The sequence below is a fragment of the Pinus tabuliformis genome, chromosome 4_2 (genome assembly GCF_031772625.1).
Source record: "Pinus tabuliformis cultivar Carrire ecotype Pingquan chromosome 4_2, CPIR1, whole genome shotgun sequence".
Lineage (NCBI taxonomy): Eukaryota > Viridiplantae > Streptophyta > Pinopsida > Pinales > Pinaceae > Pinus > Pinus tabuliformis.
The window spans coordinates 972,645,794-972,654,268 of record NC_142304.1 but is presented as its reverse complement, the minus strand read 5'-3'; the positions used below and the strand labels follow the sequence as shown (position 1 = coordinate 972,654,268).

The following is an 8,475-nucleotide window of genomic DNA, read 5'->3' as shown; positions in this document are numbered from 1 at the left end:
AGATCCATGAGAATGAAAAAGTCCTGAGATATATGTAAAGCAATAGAAAAGATAATACATTCATATTTGCACCAAGTGGGAGCGATCCATCAACTCCTCATGTATGTGTAAATGAATATTGAATCTAGAAGGTGCATTGAATATGGAAAACTAACACACTGATGTAAACTCACCTGTAATGTGCCCCTCGCAGTTATGAAGCTTGAGGATGTGTATCTTAACTTCACAAGCTTGCACAAATGATCAGCATATCAAGTATATTCAAACTCACAAAGAGTTGATAAGTTTGATCAAGTTTCACAAACATAATTCTATTTCAAGCAATTTTGTTGTGTTTTTAAATTCATTTTGAGTGTTTTTTTACAAGTAGTAATCATCTTCTTGGACTTTGCTTTGTTGAGTGATTATGAAGCTCGAGCCATCTAACTATTATGGTAAGATGTTAGAGAAATTCATAACAAAGACATTAGTTTACAAATACAAGAGGTAGGTATTAAAAATTTAAGACCAGAGACACGAGTGTACAGATCTAACAGTTAGAAAACTAAAACTGGTGTTTTAATCCTTCAATAGACAAGATGTTTGAAGGGAAATTAGTTGAAGTGAGAAGGAGAAAGAAAAAAGATCCCAGGAGTATATCAAACTCCCAGTTCGTGTAGCTAGTCTAAATGTAGAGTCCATGTAGTGACATGGTTAAAAGATATATGAGCATGAAAACATCAAAACCCATAATCAATTGCTTCTTATAGCTTGCTTCTCCAAATATACCATTATGCTTCTCAAATCTAAATCTCCTATGCAAACCTCCATATTCTTCCATAGAGCTAAAATTTAAAAAGTCTCCTACGAGTATAATAAAATCAGATAAAATGATTCCCGTGATTGTACAGCCAAGATCCATGAGAATGAAAAAGTCTTGAGATATATGTAAAGCAATAGAAAAGATAATACATTCGTAATTGCACCAAGTGGGAGTGATCCATCAACTCCTCATGTATGTGTAAATGAATATTGAATCTAGAGGGTGCATTGATTATGGAAAACTAACACACTGATGTAAACTCACCTGTAATGTGCCCCTCGCGGTTATGAAGCTTGAGGATGTGTATCTTAACTTCACAAGCTTGCACAAATGATCAGCATATCAAGTATATTCAAACTCACGAAGAGTTGATAAGTTTGATCAAGTTTCACAAACAAAATTCTATTTCAAGCAATTTTGTTGTTTTTTAATTCATTTTGAGTGTTTTTTTACAAGTACTAATAATCTTCCTGGACTTCGCTTTGTTGAGTGATTATCAAGCTCGAGCCATCTAACTATTATGGTAAGATGTTAGAGAAATTCATAACAAAGACATTAGTTTACAAATACAAGAGGAAGGTATTAAAAATTTAAGAACAGAGACACGAGTGCACAGATCTAACAGTTAAGAGTACTAAAACTGTTGTTTTTATCCTTCAATAGACAAGATGTTTGAAGGGAAACTAGTTAAAGTCCAAAGGAGAAAAAAAAAGATCCCAGGAGTATATCAAACTCTCAGTTCGTGTAGCTAGTCTAAATGTAGACTCCATGTAGTGACATGGTTAAAAGATATATGAGTGTGAAAACATCAAAACCCATAATCAATTGCTTCTTATAGCTTGCTTCTCCAAATATACCATTATGCTTCTCAAATCTAAATCTCCTCTACAAACCTCCATATTCTTCCATATAGCTAAAATTTAAATAGTCCCCTACGAGTACAATAAAATCAGATAAAATGATTCACTTTATTGTACAGCTAAGTTCCATGAGGATGAAAAAGAAGTCTTGAGATATATGTAAAGCAATAGAACAAGATAATACATTCATATTTGCACCAAGTGGGAGTGATCCATCAACTCCTCATGTATGTGTAAATGAATATTGAGTCTAGAGGGTGCATTGAATATGGAAAACTAACACACTGATGTAAACTCACCTGTAATGTGCCCCTCGTGGTTATGAAGCTTGAGGATGTGTGTATCTTAACTTCACAAGCTTGCACAAATTATCAACATATCAAATATTGGAACTCAAAATATACAACCACAAGTTGACAAACCTTGAGGTGCATATCACAGAGTTACATGTGTCTGTGCTAGTTCTAACCAATGTCAGGAACTGAAGTTACTTGATGATTAGATACAGTTACCACTTTCTAATCAGCATGTATAGTAGAAAAATAGAGGAGCAAAATCATAAACAATGACCCCGACAATAACAAAAAATTCTAAGCAGCTGATAAAGATATCCCAAGCATGGTGAGAACATGTGTGACAAGTGAGTACTAAATTATGCTTGATCCCTGAGCTGCTCCAGCTGTATGAAGATTACTTGAAGTTCTCCTCAATCCTTCATAAGAGTAAAACAGCCAATTGCTTGCACCAAAAACATAAAGAAACATTAATCAGCTTCTGAACAGAAAGTATTGCCATACCTTCATCTTGATTGCTTGAAATTCTATTTTTCAAGCCTTCGAAACATAAATCAGCTAAGGCTGGAACCATAGCCGATATAGCTCAGCAAAGAAAGAAACTATAAAAAAGACTAATGTCGAAAATTCCATTCAGAGAGAATTTTTATTACTAAATACAATCAACAAATCCAGAAAATTTGTTTATTCAAAACTTCAAGATGGAACATATTCCAATAATCCTGTGTTGCATAGAAAAAGATCGAAATCTTCAGAAAATATACAGATTAAGAAAAGAAACAGAGAACTTTAAAGAATGGTTGGAATCTGAGACTCGATATCGTAAGCAAAAATAAATATCAATGGATAACAAAATGACATTTGTATGAATTGAATTCAGCATAACTCTCTCCCTTAACCTTGAGACTCGAGAGATATGATTATATTCATTACCTCTCGAAATAACACATTAAATCACAAAGCAACCACCTTTTTTTCCCTTGCAAAACAATATGAGGACTCATTCCTCTCACGAGGAGGTTAGACATGAATTACAGCCGCCTTTCTTTCAGCAAAGAAGACTGGCATCCTAAATATTCAGCCAGCCCGCAACAAGCTAATGGAATTTACTTGAATAAGTAGTAACCATCTAGCAAAGAAGACTGGCATCCTCAATATTCAGCCATCCTGTAACAAGCTAATGAAATTTGCTTGAATAATTAGTCTACCAAATGACATCTCTACTGACTTTCATCCGGTATCCACAACTGCTTTTGTGCAAACAATATTGTCTCATCATCAGAAGAAAGTGGATCAGATTCAGAATTGACAATCAATTTCCAGGAATCCCACTTCAAGACGGGCAAATAGTTAGTGATGTATTTTATCATTGAAGGCTTGTCTCTAATAATCACAAATCCTGTTGGCCGAAGGATCCGGTCCATTTCTAAAAGCAAGTCTTCTACGCTGCAGCCTTTCTCATAGATATCAGAGAAGAGAGTCCAGGCATGAAGGAGATCATAAGTACGAGGATAAGTTGAAAATGATTCACACCTGTAATCAGATTCCAAAAACAAGATGTGAATGCCATGAAAAATGATCTTTTGCTAAGTATACAGTAGTATAAATGGTCTTTCCCAGCTCACCAGTCGTGTACGGTCCCCATCAGGCCTCTATCATAGATGACCTTCAACGTGTTTGAAGCATTCACAGGAACAACATTCATCACCCAAACATCTTTGTCAATGAGCGCAGCTGCAAATCCACCGAGATTTGCCCTCAAGTCCATAATGTTTCTAAAAGTATCATTTCCAATCATTGGCTTCATTTGCTCCAAATAGTACTTCACTCTTTGATGCCAGACTGCCTGCATTGAATGAAATGGTCAAAGTTTAAGAAATCCCAAGGTAGCACAGTCAATACATAGAGTTTCTACTTCCCAATATAAACTTCTTCCAGCAGTGAAAACAGGCTACTAATTAGACAGAAGAATCTAGATGTATTACCGTATCCTTTTTGAACTCTTCTTCACCGACATTAAGGTCTTCCAGCCGAGGTGGAGGAGTAGTCAGTCGTTTTGGCCAAGGTACCAGTCCACTACCTTTGGCATGATGCATTTCTGGAGTTTCCATTAAATATCAGTTGTTAGATAAAAGATCTCAGTGATAGCTATCACACAAATCAAGATGGCATTTACAAAATATTTCATAAAAACATGAAAGGCTTCTGTTTCAATGACTTATTTCCATTCCATGATATTCTCCTTATGTGATCGGGCAATTACAGATTACTGAACCACTTGTAGATACAATTTCTGTGAGCTGAAACGAACCATGAAACCAATGATACAGGAAATAATCATGCATTCATACATCTATTATGATCTGCAGTCTTTATGATCTGGTAAAGTGATGTAGTAGGTACTGCCATAAAAAATTACCTATTTTATGTCTTTTATCAGATTTGCATCAAGGAATTGGATAGCCATGTCTGAATGTCCAAACAGTATTTCCTTTCACGGGAACTGTAAACTAGGCCATAGCATAAGCAAACCTACTCACAAATGGGCATCATTGATATACCAATTGGGGACCGAAATAATGTTTTTCCCAAAATACGTTCTTGGCAATCAGATATCGAATGATTATGGAGAATTATTTTTCCTGTTTGGAAAAGCATGTTATACTTATCTCATTGAACCATAAAATAGGATACCTATGCCTCGAAGTTCAAGTCAAATTTGCCACATCTTTTATAGACATGTTCAGTACTGGAGAATAGCATATCTACTTGTTAAATTCAAACAGTTGGCTTCAAATTCAGATTATAAATCTTTATCACCTATCTTCAAATGGAGGAGAAGGCAAAAGGAGCTTACGATCTGTATATGGTGTAATGCAAGCTTTCATTGGAACCTGCCAAACTGAATCTGGATCATCATTTGGACTGCATAGAGGTGGTTTGGTATCTGGAGCTCTCTTCAAATAACAGCTATTTGTGAGAGGTTTAACCCATATAACAGTCTGGTCTCTTTTCGAAGCAATCTTCCAGCACATGCGTTTGACAAGATTGCTCATGGCATTCCATATCTGGAGATCTTCCGCGTCTTTCATATATGCTTCAGGTGAAGAATAGGCAAAATAGCCCCCTGGCTTCAGCAGCCTGTCCAACTCTAACAGCAATATGCCATCCCTCTGAAGCCAATCAATTCTACATCTTGAACAGTGTGCGAATTCGAATGATCTGCTTGGATATGGCAGTCTCATAGTTCCCAAAACACCTAGAGTTGCGGGAATTCCTCTTTCCAAAGCAAACTGAATCTGATTCTGGTGCACATCATTAGGTGCAAGCGACATTGCTACAATGTCAAGAGGAAGGAGATACGCACCAAAGCTAGCAACTCCACAACCGACATCTAGAACGGTTCTGATCTTGCCACTGTTGTTGAGACTTTCATGGGGAAATTTCAGCATCTGCAAAATCCGCACATAATTTAGGGAGGTTTACTGCGTTTCAAAGAATACGCATACATTTAATGCAAGGAAAATAGGAAATAGAGAAGCGAATAAAAGATTTAAGTACAGCTTCAAAAAGACAGGTAGACACACTGAATCTGTGAACTGAGGCATAGCTGCAGATTGAATTATAAATGCAGATCTACTCCAGAAGGAAAGGTGATCCTAAATCACAAAAATGCCATACTTTTGCCAGAGCAGCAATGTACTTGTCAGCTCCATAGTGGAAATGAGTTCCTCCGCCGGGAAAATTGATCTTATCTCCATTCACCACCATCCAGTTCTGATCTGATTTCTCCTCGGCAAGATGTGTATGAGGTATGTTTACCTTCCATACTTCATCTCTACTTGCAGGCCACCGAATTGGCACCTAGAGAAGAAATTAAATTAGATGCTAACGAGAAAAGTGTATATATCACTTGAATCTTGAAGAAAAGAATGGACTCTGAGGTTGGTTTTATCTATCTTTATATCACTTTATAAGTTCCAGCTGTAATTGTATAGGGATTGGATTCTGGTCCTCGTACTATATTCATGTATAGCTTGTCTTTGTATATTTGGGTCCAAGGATAGCTCTGCTTTACTAATTTTGTTTCACCTAAATTGCATACTTGTCCTTTTTGTTCACTGTCTTTGCATCCAGTTAAATGTATTCTGACTGTCTACAGTGGGACTTGAAAAATTCATGGACAAAAATTCAGATTAAAATTCAAGTGAGAAACAGAGGAGAGATAAACAATAAAATTGTACTCAAATGAGTCTAACAATTTACCGACCTTGTATCCCGGGGGAGGAGGGATCAAGCAGTTGAGGCGTCGTTCTGGAGGTGGACAATGTCTTTCATAATGCTCCATGACCCCAAATTTAATTTTAGCTTAAGCTGGTAAATAAGGTTTCGATCCAAGCATGGAATTAGCTCAGAAAGCCGACTGTCACAGACCTGCAAGAAGATTTTCCTAAATTAAATGACATTTTATAACTATTTTCTCTAGCTAAACAGCAAGTTAACAATACACAAACCCAAGTCATGTGGAACAAAAAGCAGACATCTCAAAGCATGTCAAACAATGACATTGAATTCTGCCTTCATGACATTGTTCTTCAAGTTTCTATAAAAATATCTAATAATGAGACCGTGATCTAACAGCGAAGCTTTGCCACACATTGGTCACAAATTCCATCCCCACACTATCTTAGAATTGTTGTGCCTCTGGCTATTCTTTGGATCTCATGCTCGGAGAGCCATCCAATGAGAAAATGTATTGAATATGTATTATGCATTAGGCTATAGGATCTCATGCTCGGAGGACAATCCAATGAGAAAATATATTGAATATGTATTATGCATTTGGATCTCATGCTCAGAGGACAGTAGCAATTAACGCTAAGCTACTGTTGAGTTGTTGTGCTTGGGCGCCTACTCTCAGCCACTGAATACCATTATATTTGCACATATTGTTGCCAAATGGATGCTGTTGTAGAGCCAGCTAATGTTATCTAGTTGATACTGTTGTGACATAGCTTTTCTTTGGATCTCATTCTAGGACAGCGATGCATTGAGAAAATGTATTGAATAATTGAATATTTACTATGCATTGAACGCTTGTTACACATTGTCATACTTATATTGGTGCCTACTGGATACTACTGTGATCCCATCCAGTGCCTACTGGATACTAATGTAATCCCACCCAGTGCCTACTGGATACTATTGTGGCCCAGCAATCGTCTGGATCTCATGCTAGGAAATGTACTGAATACCTATTATGCATTTGGATATCATATTTCAGAGTGGTAGTGATTGATTATCTGCACTAAGCTACCATTGGATTGGTGTGCTTATGTGCCTACTATCAACTACAAAGACCGTTATAATTGCATCTATTTGTACCTAATACATGTTATTGCGAGGGTACCCACTGCTTACTGTATACTGTTGTAATAGCACCTACTGGTACTGAGACCTACTGGTGACCACAGAAATACATTTCCATAAGACTATCTAAAATAGGCTGTTTATTGTAAAATCCCATCTATATCAAATCCATAGAATCATCTATATCAAATATGCAAATGAAATGCGCTGAATATGTGCCATACATTGGAAATCTCAGAGTATATGTTTTGGGCATTGTCCTATGCATTTGAAATTCTTACAGGAAATGATTTGGGTATCGATTCACTGATTTCTCCTGCAAAAAAATCTTCATTGACGAGCCTGGTCTCATCCTCCGCATTGCCATCCTTCACATCTTCATCACTTATTATTGAAAATCCCTTGTTCTGATCCTCATCCTCCTCTTCGCCATTGGATCCAAGCTTCCTGGAATATCTCCCCATTGCTGCATCATCAATTCCATTTTCATGCCCCCCTGAGGCCCTCTGCAATCTGGGCCTGAAGAAAGATCCATAGTACACAAACAGAAGACCCACAAAAAGCACTGAAACTAGCAGAGGTGTGAGAGCTCTCTTCCTCTGAAGCACTTCATTGCGAGCCCTCATCTTCAATCTATCTGGATAAACCCAGATCTGTATGTGGATTGACGAAAGGAACCCAGATCTATGGCACTGGATCCCGTTATTCTAAAGGCCTTGTACACATGTTTTTGTGGTACAATGGTAAACAGAAGTCGAGGAAAACTCACTGGGATACCAAACCCAAGGAAGGACCCTAGGCCTTATGAAATGTAGATGTAAATCCTATTTTATAGGGCTTGAGGTGCTGTTTTACTCTAGACGGGGTGGCTTCCAGGTATAAAGCCGATGGAGCCAGTTATGCTGTCCGTGCATGCTCCACGGTTCACTCCCAGTAGCGCGTCCCTGTACTAAAAAAATATTTATTTTTAAATATTATTTTGACTTATTTGGGACATTTGGGTGGAAAAATCAGTTGTAAAAATGTCCTTATCATTCCTATGTAATCATCTAGAATGTTTGCTTAAAATTAGAGAGTGTTTATTGGATATTAATGTTTTCATCATCGTTTTTTAAAAGTGTTTCACTTAAATCGGTTGATTTATTATATT

At 37.1% G+C, this 8,475-nt stretch overlaps 1 pseudogene across 1 annotated transcript; it reads right to left on the bottom strand.

Moving 5' to 3' along the window:
- Nucleotides 1–2,752: 2,752 nt before the first annotated feature.
- LOC149172871 (putative methyltransferase PMT3) lies at nt 2,753–8,257 on the bottom strand (annotated as a pseudogene). The gene is made up of 7 exons (XR_016259094.1): nt 7,607–8,257; nt 6,226–6,389; nt 5,637–5,819; nt 4,813–5,407; nt 3,941–4,053; nt 3,581–3,801; nt 2,753–3,488 (listed from the first exon to the last, which is right to left on the bottom strand). The product of XR_016259094.1 is annotated as a putative methyltransferase PMT3 (transcript).
- Between the last annotated feature and the right edge of the window lie 218 nt (nt 8,258–8,475).